This window comes from Lepidochelys olivacea (genome assembly GCF_965140295.1).
Source record: "Lepidochelys olivacea isolate rLepOli2 genome assembly, chromosome: 7".
Taxonomy (NCBI): domain Eukaryota; kingdom Metazoa; phylum Chordata; order Testudines; family Cheloniidae; genus Lepidochelys; species Lepidochelys olivacea.
In genome coordinates, this window is record NC_140417.1 from 76,166,637 (window position 1) to 76,184,155 (window position 17,519).

The window sequence follows — 17,519 nt, forward strand, 5'->3', positions numbered from 1 at the left end:
TGATCAGGAGAAGGGATTGGAACTTGGGTCTCCTACCTCCCCGGTGAGTGCCCTAACCACTAGGACATTGGGTATTATGCACCAGGGTTCTCAATCTATCCTGCTTAAGCTGTTCCATTGTGTATCAGTATTCAAGTAGTCCCTGGAGGCCTGGACTGGAACCTGGGTCACCCACCTCCCAGGTGAGTGCACTACCCACTGGGCTCTAGAGAAGTTTTCACACTCTGTCTTTGGTCCAATGAATATTTAAGAATCAGTGGAACAGCTCCAAGAGCAGAGCTCTGCCCTAGAATACCCTTCAGTCCAGTGTCTAGAGTACTTGCCTCAGAGGAAGGGAGACCCAAGTTCACATTCCTTCTCTGCATTAGGCAGAAGGGAAGTGGAACTGAACTCAGTTTCCCTGCATTCTAGGGCAGTGCACTAACCACTGGTCTGAAAAAGAAGGGTCAGGGTCAATGTTCCCTCTAATTTTTGACAAGCTGTGTGTGCAAAAAATTTCTTCTGTGCAAATTGTTGGGCTTCTGTGCAAATTTTTGTGTGCGCGGTGTTTCACCGTGTGTGTGGGGTTTAGCTTAGAGGGTACAGTGGTCGGGGTACCATCATGTTGTTCCCACCATCCGCAGCTGATTTATGTGGGGTTAGGCATGCTCAGAGCAGACAAGATAGGCTGGGGATACCTAGTTTGAGGATCCTGCTGTGGCATAGGCATGAGATAAGCACCTAGACTTGTACAAACTTAGGTGTCTAGTAGACTTTAGTTTTCTACAGAGTTAAGTGGTAGCTGAGTGGGGTTTTTGAGAAACTCAGTGGTGCTTAAATGTTGGATTTAGGGGCCTAAGGCATCTAGATGCCATTAGGAATCTCTGTCCTTTTGTGGATGTGGTCCTATGGCCCTGTCTACTAAACACTGGTCAGCAAAGTTATGTGACAACGTCACTACTTCAATCATGCTTAAATACAGGTGCTGCCAGGATTTCCCTTGTCAGGAAGGCCTCACCTTGCTATCAACTAGTATGTAAAATAGTTCATATCTAGCAAAAGGAGGGCTGGGGGTCATCAACTCTGACTCCTTCTCCTGCCCTAAACACAGTTTACAAAGCCTTTTTCTTTTATGTGCTTAGTCTGGCATAGAGAATGTGTCCCTTGAAACCACTCCCCTTGGTGTGGTATCCAATCAGAACCAATGTCCAACTGGAGTCGCCCCATCTGGGATTCCTTGGCCAGACAAAGGGATTGCTCGCTCCCATCCACCATGTCTTTGAAACAAAACACAGCAATACGGCAATGAAGTAGTACCCCACCCAAGTACTAGGGTTATTGCAGCAGTTCTAGCTAAGCCCCTCAGACCCCAATGTTAATCACCCCCGCCCCCGTGTGGAGCTATTAGCTTAATTCTCCATGCATCTGAATAAGTGGTTTTTTTGTCAAGGAAAGCTTATGCCCAAATAAATCTGTTAGTCTTTAAGGTGCCACCAGACTCCCGTTGTGTTTGTGGATACAGACTAACATGGCTACCCCTCTGATACTTAATTTCTTTAACATTTTTTACCACCTAAATGAATTCTGAGTACAATTCTGACCAACAGAGTTAGTGTTATCTTTTTTATTTTTACAATCTGCACCAAGGATACATCTAAGCAAATTGTATTGTCTGACTGGAATATTAAAGACAGTCCCAGTACATCCTCCGTCCCTCTTAATTTGAAGAATGATAGGGACACTTCACTCTTCAGAACTGGAACTTGGGCAAAATTCTTCTGAAGAAGAAGAATTGTAAAGAACAGTTGTTTAGGTTAAACTATTAAACTCTGAACATTTAAAACATAAAATCTTAAGAGTTTCCTATTCTCCTCCCATGGGGTGATTACAGCTGTCCGAAGTGGGATGAAGTCAACAGAAGAAAGCTTTTGTCTTCCTGTGATTGTATGCTGTCTAGCTGTAGTAATTTCACAAGAGTAGGAATGTGTTTTGAGTCTTATGGCTCCTATTACATTAGGAAAATCCTCCCACAGCATGGGCCTTTCCAAATATCCCTCCTGAGTTACTGGAATGCGAGCCTTTCAGCTGATTCCTTGTGGTCTTCAGAAATGGGCTGCAGTCACATGGCCTGACGAGTGGCACTGATTATTGCTGCTTTCTCTAAAGGAGACAGAATTAAAAAATAACAATGAAATAGTTATCTCTAAAAGTGACTCTCTTCCATGCTAAAACGTGGGACAGGATGGCTTTTAAGAGGCAGCACTTTTAATAAATAGAAAGTGAGGACAAGCAAAAGAAATGGGAGAGTGTTTCACACAAACTTTTGGGAGGGAGGTGAAATATTCCCATCTTTTTGACCCGATTCTTTCACACAGACCGTGAAAGGTCCAATTAAGAAAAGACATGCCAGAAAAGATTAAAAAACAAACAAACCCATAAACGGAGGGGAAAATGTATTCAGCCTTCTTCTGAGGACTTTAATAACCCTAAATACGGTTTAAAAGCATTTCACAATCACACACTGGCAAAGTGCGTTATGATCATGGCCAATTTCCCTCCCACACATGTGCAGTCTCAAAGGTAATAGGGCTCTGAATGCTGGACAGTTAATTCATTGTAGGAAAATCTGTTGGAGACTGTTGCTCTTTGTTGTGAGGTGCTTGTAGTTCAGAGTCATCATTTCAGAAAAATTCTTGGGGGGAGGGCAAAGTTGTGTCGGTGCCCCTGCTTCCACCTCCCTGCTGAGACTGTGGCTGCTTGTGGGGGTGGGGTGCGGAGGGGGGGTTAGCGGAGGTGGGCAGGGAGGTGGCAAGCTGGTCCTATCCCAGGAACAGGGTGGGAGAGGGGGGTCACATCTTACCAATGGCTGACCGAGACAGGGATTGAGGCCCAGCTCTCTCTATGCATAGCTGTGGCCCAGATGCAGCTGCTTCTGCTTTCTGGCTGGCTGGCGGGGAGATGGAGGTGGTGATGACAACGTGGCACTTAGGAGCCCCACCCCACCCCACGGTAGCCTCCACCGGCCCAGGCGAGATAATGCAGCACCAGCTGGTGAAACTCTATGAAAGGTTGGGGGCAAACCAAGATCTGGAGGGGGGGAGGCTGGGCTCTCCTCCCACCCCACCTTACCTCACCTCATGTAGCCCTGTGGTAGTTTATTAATATTTAACACGCTGTCGTGAATAGTAGATTTAATAGACAACCCGCTGGCTGCCTCTTCTGTTGGCTTTTGTTATTGCCTGAGATTTGGCAATTCGTCAAAGCTGAATTTCTCTTTTCTGTTGCCATTTCTGTGGTGGGGATGGGAAAGTCTTGTACAGCGCAAGGGGATGGCCGTCAACTCTGGACCTTGCTGCATGGCATTCTTTCCATTATAACATGATCTCAAGAGGAACTCTTGGAGAATGAAGTGCAATTTGTTCCTCTCTGTAGCTGGTTGCAGTTAAAGAAACACTGTCAGCTCAGAAATTGCATTTAAAAAAAATCATCGTGTGCTTTTAGGCTGGGGTTTTATTCAGGTTTGAGGCATTTTTCTTTATGCAAATTTTAATTCACATAAAAGATTTTGAAGCCCACACATCCTAGTACTTGTTGCTCATATGCAGAAATCCACCAGGCCTAAGCACTATAGAATCCATGTACATTCTGTACTGTCATGGTATTGATTCTTTCTCCTCTCCCCTTGAGAGTCCACTGCTTCAAGGAGGCTGATTCCTCCCTCCTCCAGGACAGACCCCCACCTGAAGACAGGGAGCAGTTGTCCAGAGAGGGGAAGGCCCCAGCCTGCCCCAAAAGGATGCCCCATAGCAAATGGCTCTTGGGAGGGTGGCTCTTTTCACTGCCACCCCACATAAGGGCAAACTTGCAGTGCAAGAGGGTGGGTCCATGGGGTGTGTCTGTGCACACCTTGGGTCCTAGATTGCATTAATTCAGCTGTGGTCTGGGGCTTGGGCCCACGCCAGTTACCCTGCTGGTATCTGGGCTGAACAATGCAGCAGAGAATCTAAACCATCCTGAGCCTCCACCCCTTAAAAAAAAAAAAGTCTTGATAATATGATTTTTAAAATGAAATAAAAAGGGAGAAGAGGGTGTGAAACATCATACAGTACACACTAGGATTTTTTACACAAAACTGTTGTTACCAAATCCTTTCAATGAGACAGATTTGGAGATTAGGACTCTCAGCAGTGGAGTAAGCATATAATATATTGGGTACATGTGCATATGTAACCCACTGGTGAGTCTGAGTCCCTCTCTGTCCACTCTTTCTGATCTATAGGCCATGATTCCTTCAGAGACACCAGCTACAGAGCTTTAGCTCAAGCAGGTCCTTAGTCTGCATCTTGGCTGACACATCAGAGATTAAACTATCTATTATAGATAGCTGATATAATTTCTTGATTTCACTGTAATGATGGCTATTTTTATAATTTAAAAGTGTAAGCCCCTGAAATACATACATCAAAAGACATTAGAATAGCCCAGTGAAATTCTCCAGTAACATACTGACCACATAGAACTCTCTCAAAAAGTATACACCATATAGATTACAAAGCAGAGAGGTTTTTTAATATGCTGACCTTGCTCAGTTATAAGTCTCCGAGAAACAGCATGCAGTACTTCAAACTTTTCAAAGTGGTTTAATTGATATGATTTTTCCTCTATATTTTCCAGGGGTCTCTGAGGCCTGAACAGTATTCACTCTGGTTAATTTTGCTTACTGATTTACAATTTCTACCAGTGTTTTGGCATTCCTCCTTGCTTTGAGTGTAAATTTATCCCCAGTGGAATGTCAATGAAAGTTAACATTTATAATCACATGGATTTCCACCGGGGATGAATTTGTCCTCATCTGTGTGTTTGTTTTGTTTTTTTGAATGTTTGGAATATTTTGCAAACCTTTAGTAGAAGCATTTTTGGATCTGGGATAGGCTCCATGTAGACTGTTACTCAGTTACTAACTCCTTGCTGCCCAAAGGGACGACCTTAGAGCATTCCTGATATATAAAATCACCATTTACCCTTCTTCAGTACCTTGGGGAAATAAGTAGCAACTGCAGACTCCTAACACCTAAAATGATTAATAATATTATAAATATGTTTTATTAAATGTTGGAAATGTCACCAAGTTAGTTCCAGGGGTGGCTCTGGAGAGGGTACTGTGTCTTTAAATGGAATGGAATGCACTTTGGAAGCTGAGTTTAGAGACAGGAAAAGGAAGTAAGAGCTGAGCTCAGAAGAAGCAAGCATGTGGCTGCAAAGGCACTCTAAGACCTGCCCAGAAATAGTCAAAGGAAGCTTTGAGGAAACTCTTATAAGGGTGATACCCCTGAAGACACACACACACACAGGGTGAGTAGCCAAAAGCAGAGAAGGAGGGGCAAGGGGGGAAATGTTTTATACTGCCCCACCCCACCAATCTGGGGAGGAGGAAAATACCACCTTATTTCAAAAACCATGTTTCAGAATAAATAAGTCACTTTGGGTCAAGAGGGAAAAATAAAGCTGTTCCATGGGCAGTAGAGCTTGCCCATTAACTTCAGTGGACTTTCATAAAGTGTACTGTACTTGCTAAGTATTATTCTCCAAGCTTCTTTGCAAAAGCTAGGAGAAGAAATTTGATCTCATGAGTTTGGCTTCCTAGTTGTGCAGGAAGGAGCCCTCGTGCCACACATGCAAGGCTGCTTGATATCCAACCACCATGAGCACTGTCAGCTTCTTGACCCTGAGCCACAAGACCATTTGTGTTTCAAGATAAAACCTGCATGATATAATGGTAGGCTAGAGAGGCTGAATCCTGTCTCTCTTACGCATTAATAGTAAATCTTTCTAAAGTCATCTCAAGCATGGGCGGCGGGTATCATAGGCTGGGGTAGGCTGTGCCTCCCCAAACCGTCAGATGTGGCCCTGCCCATGCTCTGCCTCCAGGCCCCTCACTCCTGCTTCCTGCTCAGCATGGCTCCACTCTCCCTGTGGGGTGGCCCCGCTCAGGCCAGCGTGCTACCTGCCCTTCCGGGGCTGGGGAGAGCTAGCCTAGCCAGCTGTGGGAGAGGGTGCTCTGGCCTCCAGCCTCGGGCGTGGAGGGGGTGAGGTCTTGGGCAGAAGGGGTAGGGCTGGGTGCTAGCCTCCTCCAGCCAGCGGTTCACGTGCCTCCCATGATCTCAAGGTGTTTCTGTGGTTAAGGAACAAACTAAAATGTCAGTTTGGGGAGAATATTTTTCGGGTGGTAACCTTTCCACATAAATGTAAATGGTCCCAGCATTCCATGGCTGCTGTTGTGGCAGTCAAAATAGAGTCCCAATTTAATTTACCATAACTCTTTATAGTATTAGGTACTTTCATAACTTACTATCTCTGGTAGTTGCCTGTTTAAAGTCCCAGTCAGTATAATAGGAATTATTGTGCCCAGCAGAGATATGCAGGATCTCAGAGTTAACTCCATTTACTCTGTATGATGATTAGTTGGTCTGGCAAAATTTCTAATGTAAGGCCTGATTCTTAGAAGTGCTAAACATTTGCAACTTCCCTTGAAGCCAAAGGGATTTGTAGGTGCTCAGCACTTCTCAGGACGAAGGAAATCCGGTGCTCTGCTTAATACAAGACAATGACTTTATACCCTCTCCTTGCTTGATACCTGTCATGCTATCCAGTTACAATTGTTGGTGGCTCCAATGCTATATTAATCAGCAATGGAGATAACTGACAGTTTAATAGGGCTCCATTAGGATTTTTCTGTACAGGGCTGCAGTGTCAGGGCTGTGGCCGGCATTGCTTTTATTTAACATCCAAATGCTTGGATTAGAAATTGTGCAATTTTTTTTTGATTCAGCCTTTCTCGAAGATATAAAACAGGAGAACTGGGCTGCCGTGCAGGGGAAACGCTTTTCAGAGCCATGTGTATCTGCTTAAAGGTAAACCAAAAGGCAGCCCTACAATCAGAAGGGGCCCCTAAAGCTGTGCAGCATCTGACTCCACTGTTTAGATGCTCGATCAAAGCAAACGACCTTACGCTCCACAAAGGAAAGAGCAGCTGTGGTGGCACTGAAATGGCAGGCACAAAAGAAAAGTGCGTGTGATATAAAAACAATTTATGTTCCATTTGGAATTATTTTTGATGTAGTATTAATGTAAAAAATATTCCAAACCTTGGGCGCTATTAGGTTTTGATCTGTACGGCAACAGCGCGAATATCTTGGCGTATGCAGAGGATCTGGTCCTGATCATAGACGACCCCGAGTATCTCCAACAAATGTTTGACATCACCAGCCAGGCTGCCAACTGGGTGGGACTCCGCTTCGTGCTAGGAAGGCGCATCCCTGCATATCGATGGCAGTAGACGGGACTCAGTCCAGGCGACATCTTTTCAGATCCAGGGTGAACCGCTGATCTTCGTCGAGGACGGGCAAGCGTACCAACATCTTGGCAGGCCCACGAGTTCCCGCATCCAGCGGACACCTGAGGATACCATCGCGGAGATCCTGCGAGATGTGGCCAGGATTGACTCCTCCCTACTGGCAGCATGGCACAAGATCAACGCCTTGAACACCTTCCTGATCCCCCATATCTCCTTTGCCCTGAGGGGATCTTCTGTGGTTCCTCTAAATGAGACAGACAACACCATCAGGCAGCTAGTAAAGAAGTCGATGATTTTTCCCTGGAGAGCCAGCAATAAGCTGGTGTATATCTCGCACAGGCAGGGTGGTGCCAACGTCCCTCATATGGATGATCTGTGCGATGTTGCAGTGATCACTCATGCCTTCCACCTTCTGATGTGCCCAGACGCCCTGGTGAGGAACATCACAGAAAGTGCCATGCAGGATGTCATCAAGAAGTGAATAACCAGGACCCCCTCCAACCAAGATGTTGCCACCTACCTGAGCGGCTCTCTGGAAGGCAAATTTGGAAGAGATGGGGAGACTTTACTTAGTTTTGGACTCGTGCCCTCACTGCTACACGACGACTGGAGAAGCGTATCGGCTGCCACTGGACGTGGTGCAAGGAACGCCAGGAGCTAGGAGTCCTGGTGTCACAGGTGAAGAACACAGACCATACAATCCTCACTCCAAAATCTACAACCATGCTGGAAAGGACCCTGAAGGATACCATCTGCTGCCAGTATGTGGAAAACCTGAAGCGGAAGCCAGATCAGGGCAAGGCATTCGAGGTGACATGCAAATGGGACGCCAGCAACCAGTTCTTCTCTGGGGGCAGCTTCACCCGATTTGCCAACTGGAGATTCATCCACAGGGCCTGGCTCAACTGCATTCCGCTGAACAGAGCTGTCAGCCATGGAAATCGGGACAAGCAATGTAGGAAGTGCGGCTATGCCAATGAGACACTACCCCACATTCTGTGTAGCTGCAAGCCCCGTTCCGGAGCCTGGCTGCTGCGACACAATGTGATTGCCTGGTCAGAGCCATCCCACCACCCATAGGGAAGATTGACGTGAACTCCACCATCCCCAGAGTGGACAGCCAACTGCAACCAGACATCATCATCAGCAACGAGGACTGAAAGAAAATCATCATGGTGGATTCACAGTGCCTTTTGAGAACAGGACCCCAGCCCTCCACGATGCCCGAGCTCGAAAGGTGGAAAATACGCCTTTCTGTCCAAAATCTTGAGAGCTAAGAGTTACCAGGTTCAGACACACGCTCTGATTGTCAGAGCCTTGGACCCCAGTAACAAGCAAGTTGCGGGAATGCGGAATTGGTCAATGCTATGCTCATCTGATGTGGCAACCCATGGTGTCAGACGCCATCAGCTGGTTGAGGGACATCTACATAGAACACATCACTGGACATCGGCAATACCAGGAGGGATGAGCTGGACAGTGGATGAGAAGCACAGTAAAGAAAGTAACTGAAAGACTTCCCTGATAGATTATATTTCCTAAATGAACAACCTACCCTAATTCTCAATTACTGATGGACAATCTCCACTCATTGATATATATTTTGCTTTCCACAACCAAATTTCTGTACAACTTCTCATGAGTGATGTACCCAGATACTTGGATGCTCATATCTAAACTCTGTTCTTAAATTTATTCACCTAAATTTGGGTTATTGCTGATTAAGTACTCTATGCGTCATGTGACTTCTAAAAACAAACTCTGTATTTGTGGATAATCTAAGCATTATACCAGAGATACAGACAATCTTTTCTCAACCTATGTATTACATATTTTTTTTACATTAGCTTTAATAAAAATTTTAACTTGAAAATATTCAAAACCTTGGGCACTATTAGCATTGTCTAGAGCCATGAATGGTACAAGCCAGTGACTCTCAACCTTTCCAGACAATTGTACCCCTTTCAGGAGTCTGATTTGTCTTACATACCCCCAAGTTTCACCTCACTTAAAAACTACTTGCTTAGAAAATCAGACATAATAATACAAATGTGTCACAGCACACTGTTACTGAAAAATTGCTTATGTTCTCACTTTTACCATATAATTATAAACTCAGTCAATTGGAATATAAATATTGTACTTACATTTCAGTGTATGGTACATAGAGCATAGAACATAAGGACATAAGAATGGCCATACTGGGTCAGACCAAAGGTCCATCTATCCCCATATCCTGTCTTCTGACAGTGGCCAATGCCAGGTGCTCCAGAGGGAATGAACAGAACAGGTAATTATCAAGTCTATAAACAAGTCATTGCCTGTATGAAATTTTAGTTTGTACTGACTTTGCTAGTGCTTTTTATATAGCCTGTTGTAAAACTAGACAAATATCTAGATGAGTTGATGTACCCCCTGGAAGACCTTTGTGAACCTCTAGGGGTATGCATTTCCCTGGTTAAGAACTACTGGTATAAACCACATAGCACTGCCAATAGACCTCAATCCTGAACTGCATCCACGCTTACTATATACCAAACTGCATGCTGATTTGGTGCTATATGCCAGTAGAGAGGACGAGACAACATAACTAACTTTTACTGGTGACCGCTACAGAATTTGAACCCAGATATAATTGAGCATACACCACGAAACCTTACATTTATCTACATAAAATCAAGATGCAAAAGGCTGAACTCGGTAGTGTTGGTTCAGTGACCAGAAACATCAGTAATAAAACACAACTGCTCTGACTTTCAAAAGTGCTCAGCACCTGGGTTGAAGGTCTAGTGCTTTAGGGACTGGACTGGGACTCAGGAGATATAGCTTCGATTCCTGGCTGTACTCCATGTGTGACCTTGGGCAAGCCACTTCACCTCTGTAGGCCTCAGTTCTTCCTCTGTAAAACACTAGTTTTCTTCCATTCTTTGTCCGGTCTGTTTAGACTGAAAGCACAGACTGTCTCTTACTATATGTTTATACAGAGCACTAGCGCATCAGTGCCTTGATCTGGGCTGGGGACCTCTGGAGGATACTGTAATAATAATAATAGACTAGTAGATTTTTCTTGAATGGTAAATGACTTTTTTTCAAAAATGAAAATCTGGGTGACATTCTACTTCATGTTCTCTGCTAGATCTAGATTAGAGATAGGTCTGCGCTGCAAAGTACTGATCCAGATTTAAATCCGAATTTTCCCCAAAGATTAGATGTAGGGTTTTTGTTTGGCTCCTCATAGGCATAGAGGCCATCTTCAGTGTATGGATCTGTATCTCAGCTTCTCCAGGATTCAGGAGTATTCAAATCTGTTCAAATCAGGCCACTCCTGGATGGAGTTCCCTGTCATCTACAGCCCTGAGTTGCACTTTTGTCTGTTGTTCTGTGCCAGCTTCCTTTGAACTGTTGTGTAATTCTAAGAAGTCTGAATGGTAGCATCATTTGATCTTGCATATTGTGGCAAGGCGACCCAGAGGGAAGGATAGGGTTTTGTTTTCATGACTAACTGGAACAACTGCTGTATAGTTCATTATATATCATCTAGTAAGGATACCATATTTTCAGATCCTCAATTAGCTGTTAAGTTAACCTGGCCCACTTTCCTCACTGTACTTCGGGTGTGTATTTGGCACCAGTTTAATCTTTCTCGGTGCTCCAAATTGCTGCATACCTAATAATTTCAGAAATATTTTATCTAGAACCAAAATTCTCAACAGAGACAATTTTCTCTGGACACATATTGAGCTGTAACTTAACACATAGCTGTCCAGTAGCTTGTGGCTTGTAAAAATTCTCTGAAGTTCTTAAAATTACATTGTAAAATGTGGCCACTTCCAGCATTTACAATTTGAGCAACAGAAAAACAGGGACTATGCAAGCATTAGTAACTTTTCCCAGCAATAGTCAAATGCACTATACATTTCCTTCTTACACATGAATCAGAAAGGTCCAGGTTCATATGAAAATACAATAAAGGGCAAATTAGTTCACTAAATGCAATAGAACATTCACATAACAAAGTCCTAGTTATTTTTAAATATTTCCCAAATATCACTTACCAAAGTCTATTTTCTTAACCTCAGTGATAGTCCTCTTAAAGGTACATTAAGGGACCAATCCTGCACTGAAGTGGATAAGATTAATGTCGTGACTAAAGGCTTTGAGACTGAGCAACCCTTTTTTTCTCCCAGAAAAGAACCTGCTCTCAGTTCATTTGCTGAAAAGTAAAAACACAACATACATTTTCAAAGAGCTGGTGCTTAACAATTTTCAGCAGGACATCTGCTTGTCTCTACAAAAGAAGACTGGTTTTCAGAGGGTTAACTGTCCCCTTTTTTTTATAGCACAAAAAAAAATTGCTTGCTTATACAGCTATAGATTATCATCACTCCACTATGACCATCTTTGCTGGAAAGTAATCCATTCTGTAACTGATAAATCTTATTTTTAAAGATGATTCCAAGATCTGTGTGGAAAATTCCTCCCTTATCAAATCACCTCTCATTTCTAGGTATATATTCTAACAGCAATTTAATCAGTTAGTACATATACTGATAACAACTGACTCAATCAACCATTGTGATAGGAAATGTCAACAGCAGGTTAGGTAATCTCTGTTTACAAAATGATTTTGAAATAACAGGCATTTCAGAGTCATGACTCAATTTGGTTTAAATAGCCAACTTCTTAAATTGGCAAGTCAGAACAAATTATATGTTGACTAATAAATCTATAAAAGCAGTAAGAAATTAGAAAATGAACTCCTAATGCTGTACAATTTCTGATCACTCAGCAAAGCTTAACACACATTGGAATATGCAGTTTTCTAGGAATATAGGCCCTGGTCTGAAGACTTACACATGTGCTTAACTTCATGTACTAAAATGCTCACACACAAGTCTTCGCAAGATTGGGACCATAGTTAGGATCCTATTTTCTCGTAATGTTGAGTTGCACAGAGTTTTCTCTTTTGCTTTGGGGACTGAAATAAGTTTTGCAAGTGATGTATGTCTACATCCCTAGACATAGAATTGTGGTTTGTATGTGCCCATGTTTTGTAATGTTCCTACACTAATTACTTTGAATCCTGTTAATGTTTGTAATCCCTGAGTTTGCATACACTTTGTGTTTCAGTTTACATATACTGTTCTTAGTGTTTGCCTTAGTCGTTTGTAACCATACTTTGGAGTAGAGATGAACCCGAATAAAAACCTTGAGTCTAAACACCCTCAAACTTCGGTTTGTCCAAAATCTAAATGAGAATTCACCTGACTTTCACCATCTCTACTGTAGTAAAGTGGTTGTGAACTTTCACGGTTGATTTTGTCTGTGGCGGAGCAGCTCTTGGAAGCAGCATAGCCCAAATGTTCACACTTGGTTACCCAAGGTTAAACACCTACCCCCACTTTAGGCAGCTATATAAGTGGAGTGATTGACTGTCAGAGGTGGTGTTTACCTACAGCTCCTATTAAGTCACTGGGAGCTGCGGGTGCTCAACATCTCTGAAAATCGGGCCATGTTTATCTAAGTGTCTAATCTTAGTTACCCAAGTTTGAAAGTTCTGGTTCTTTTTTGAGTGATGGCTCGTGTGCATTCCACTAGGTGTGTGTGCACGCACTGCGTGCACGATCGTCGGAAGGTTTTTCCCCCAGCAGTACCCGTCGGGTCGGCTATGGAGCCCCCTGGAGTGACGCCTTCATGATGGTGTATATAGGTCCCTGCCAACCTACCAACTGCTCAGTTCCTTCTTACCGCCAGTGACCGTCATTGGAACAGCTCAGTCTCTTGCATTCGCAAGTGCCTACCTAGTGGTTCCTTCTTCTTAGTTGTAAATAATTTCATAGAGTCGTAGTTATAGTAGTTAGTTAGCTAAGCTTACTTTGGGGAGTCCCCCCTCCTAGTTTTCCCCAGACACCAGGGCATGCCTCGGTCGAAGGGGTTTAAGGTGTGCGAGAGGTGTGGGAAACCTGTGCCTCGAGGCGATCTGCATGGTTCTTGTCTTAAATGCCTGGAAGAAGGTCATCAGACAGACAAGTGCTCAATTTGCAGGAGCTTTAGACACAGGATTAAGAGGGAGCAGGACTATCATTTGAAGCTCCTCCTAATGGAGTCGGCCCTCTGCCCTCAGCTGGTACTGGAAATGGCACCGGCAGCATTGATGTGCCTTGGTGGAGGACACCCCGGGATCGAGAAGGGACTCCTCCAAGGAGCATCGGCACCACTCCCCAGCTCGTAAACCCAGTTCTAGCAGGTGGCTCTGTTCGTAGTCCCTGGTGCCATATAAGAAGAAGAAGGCAGACGGGGGTCGTTCGCCCATCAAGAAGCCACAAGAGGATTCCAGCGGGGTGCGTCCCACATCGGGACACCCATGGCCTGGCCCTCAGGACCCGGCACCATTGACTCTGGTCCCGACCGGAGGTCCTTCAAGTCAGGTAGCAGTGACTCCCCGGCTCAGGAGAAATTGGAGAAAGAACTTGATCTCTCCTCCCCTCCACGCCAGATGCCTTTAAGGCAGCGCGGGACCTTATTGCCATGACAGCACAGTCCCTCGCCTTGCAGCCGCAAACACCAGCACCGATCCAGACATTGGCTCAAGTTCCGGCACCGGCACCAGCACCGTCTGCAGCATCAAAGGCGGCGCAGCATGTGGCACCGTCTCTGGCACCTTTTGCCGCACTGCCCCCTGCTCACCGGGGCAAGCCCATAGTGTTACGGCGACGTTCCCCACTCCCCCGGTACCGCTCCCTGGCACCACCGGGCTCCGCCCCGCACCATGGTCAGGCTCAGAGTAGTGTTCCGAATTGGAGGCTGAGTCTTCTGTCTTCTGACCCAGCCGGTACAGCACCAGTTCCGGCAGCATAGAGTTGTGGACTCATCGGCACCGATGGTATCCTGGCCACCCCAGTGGCAGGGCTGCGTACAATGTCCCTTTTGGACTCCTTGGGCTTATCAGGCTCAGGGACAGGGCTACAGGGCCGCATTGGTGGCATCCGTGCCCTGTGTTCCCACCTCAGTGACATCGGTGTCATGCCACGCCCACAGGGCTCTGGGGGACGCCCCATGGGACAAGGATCCTGGGCTTTCACACCCAGGCACAGCATCTGAGCCAGCACCACCAGTGGTACTGGAGCCGCCTCCAGTCACAGGGTGGACCAACACACCCAACCCAACCTTTAGGGAGCTGTAAGGTCAGGAAGACCCGGTCCCATGGACCACCTCCTCCTCCTCACCGGACAAGGCGGTGGCAGGCACCACCACCACCACCCTCCTGGCGATGGACACCAGGGCGCACCAGGACCTTCTTAGGAGGGTGGCCCAAAACCTAAACCTCCAGGTGGAGGAGGTCACAGAGGAGTCGGACCCGATGGTGGACATCCTTGCCCTGGAGGGTCCATCTAAGGTGGCCTTGCCCCTGATGAGAACTATCCAGAACACCACTAAGGTGCTCTGGCAGACCCCATCCTTGATACCACCCACTGCTAAAGGGGTGGAGAGAGGTACTTTGTCCTGCAGAAGTGGTATGAACACCTATTCACCGGCTCCCAACCGGGGACTCTAGTGGTTGATGTGGCAATCATAAGGAGCAGCAGGGACTGCCAGGTCCCACTCCAAAGTCACTGGACACTGAGAAACTGGACCTTTTTGGCCAGAAGGTCTACTCTACCAGGGGGCTCCAGCTTTGAGTTGCCAACCAGCAAGCAGTACTCAGCCGATATGCTTTCAATTCCTGGAGCGCATTGGCAAAAGTTTCAAGAGTTGCTCCTGGCTGACTTGTGCTAGGAGTTTAATGCGCTTCTAGGGGAGGACAGGGAGGTGTCAAGAACCTTCCTCGAGGCTGTGTTACACTCGGCAGACTCGGCAGTTCAGACTATGGCCACTGCCATTACTATGAGACGTAGCACGTGGCTGCAGATGTTGGGGATACTGGCAGAGGTCCAGAACAACATTCAGGACCTGCCCTTTCACTGTGCAGGCTTGTTTGCCAAAAATACGAACTCCCGCTTGCACAGTCGTAAGGACTCACGGGTGACCCTGAAATCTTTGGGGATCCACACTCTTGCACCCCAGAGAGAGCCATTCAAGCCTCAGCCCCCTTCCCACTTCTACTCTGGGCCCCTGAGGTGGGACTCATCCAGGAGACGGGGCAGAAATAATAGGAGGTACCCATCGCAGCCCTCCTCAGGCCAAGGCCAGGGTTCTTCCAAACAGCCCCCTTGCCCAAAGCCAAACTTTTGAAGGTGCGCCCGAGGACAGAGCACCAGTACCGAGCTCGGATCCTTACCCCCCCTTTTGTGAATCAACTATCCCACTTCTACCATGTTTGGTTCCAGATTACGTCAAATCACTGGGTTCTGAGCATGGTGGAGGTGGGATATTCTACCCTATTCTGTTTCCTCCCACCGTCCCTTTCCTGTCCCTCTTCAGGGACCTTTCTCATGAACAACTCCTTTTGCAGGAGGTGCAATCGCTCCTCACTCTAGGGGTGATAGAGGAGGTTCCTCAAGAGTTATGGGGAAAGGGGTTCTACTCCCAGTATTTCCTCATCCCCAAGGCCAAGGGTGGGTTCTGGCCTATCCTGGATCTGCGAGACCTCAACGCATTCATAAAGAAAGCGAAGTTTTGCATGGTCTCCTGAGCCTCCATTATTCCTTCCCTGGATCCGGGGGACTGGTACGCTGCCCTTGACTTGAAAGGTGCGTACTTTCATATCTCCATTATCCCGGCTCACAGACGGTTTCTTCACTTTGTGGTCAGCAGCCAGCACTACTTTGTGGTCAGCGGCCAGGGTACTCCTGTTTGGGCTCTCGGGTATTCACCAAGAGTATGGCGGTCGTGACAGCCTTCCTCCGCAAACATCAGGTGCAAGTTTTCCTGTACCTGGACAACTGGCTCATCAAGGCCAAGTCACAAGCACAGGCTGCGGAGCATGTGTCTTTGGCTCCTGCCACCTTCCTCAGACTGGGGTTCATACTGAACGTGCCCAAATCCACACTAGTGCCAACGTAGAGAATGGAGTTCATAGGGGCTCTCTTGGACTCCACGCAAGCCAGGGCATTCTTGCCTGAGCCGCACTTCCAAGAGAACTTCCGCCTGTTCCCCACAACAACAGCCAGAAATTGCATGAAACTGCTGGGGCATATGGCAGCTTGCACATACATGGTCCAGCATGCCAGATTGTGCCAGATTCGGCCCCTCTAGGCATGGTTGGCACAGGTGTACAGGCCCAGCAGGGACCCACTGGACAGAATAATTACCTTCCGCCTTCACATTCTCGAGTCTCTCAGCTGATGGCTACAGCCACAAGTGGTCTGTGCGGGAGTACCCTTGGCCAAACCACATGCCAAGTTTTCCAGGCCCGCCTTCAGTGCACATGTGTGTCGGTGCTGACGGACAACACCACAGCGATGTTCTATATAAACAAACAGGGTGGTGCTTGCTCCTCTCCCCTGTGCCAGGAAGCCCTCGAGCTGTGGGACTTCTGCATCGCCCACTCGATACACCTAGAGGCATCATACCTTCCGGGAGCGCAAAACAAGCTAGCCAATCTCCTTAGCCACTCGTTTCACGATCACAAATGGTCCCTCAGGGCGGACATCACTCTCGATTTTTTCAGTGATGGGGCATTCCCCACATAGACCTGTTCATGATGCGGAGCAACAGGAAGTGCGAGCGGTTCTGCTCCTTTCTGAACCACAGCCCAGGCTCCATTGTGGACGCCTTTCATGGACAGGTCACCTGCTGTATGCATTTCCACCCTTCCCTCTCATACACAGAGTCCTCCTCAAGACTCGCCAGGACAGGGCTTAGTTGATCCTCATAGCGCCAGCGTGGCCCCACCAGCACTGATTCACCATGCTGTTGAACCTCTCAGTGGATAGACCAGTAACCTTCCCGTGTGCTCGGCCCTCATCACACAGGGCCACGGCCGTCTACAACACCCAAACTTGGAGTCCCTCCACCTCACAGTGTGGAACCTCCATGGTTGGACTCACTAGAGCTCCAGCATTCAGACTCAGTTAGGGAAGTTCTGATGGGAAAAAGGAAACCCTCCACATGTGCCATGTACGTGGCGAAGTGGAAGCAGTTTTCCATCTGGTCTCTGCAGCAGGGCAGCCCTTTGCAGCAAGCATCAGTTCCTCTTGTTTTGGACTACCTACTGTATCTGAAGCAGCAAGGGTTGGCAATATCA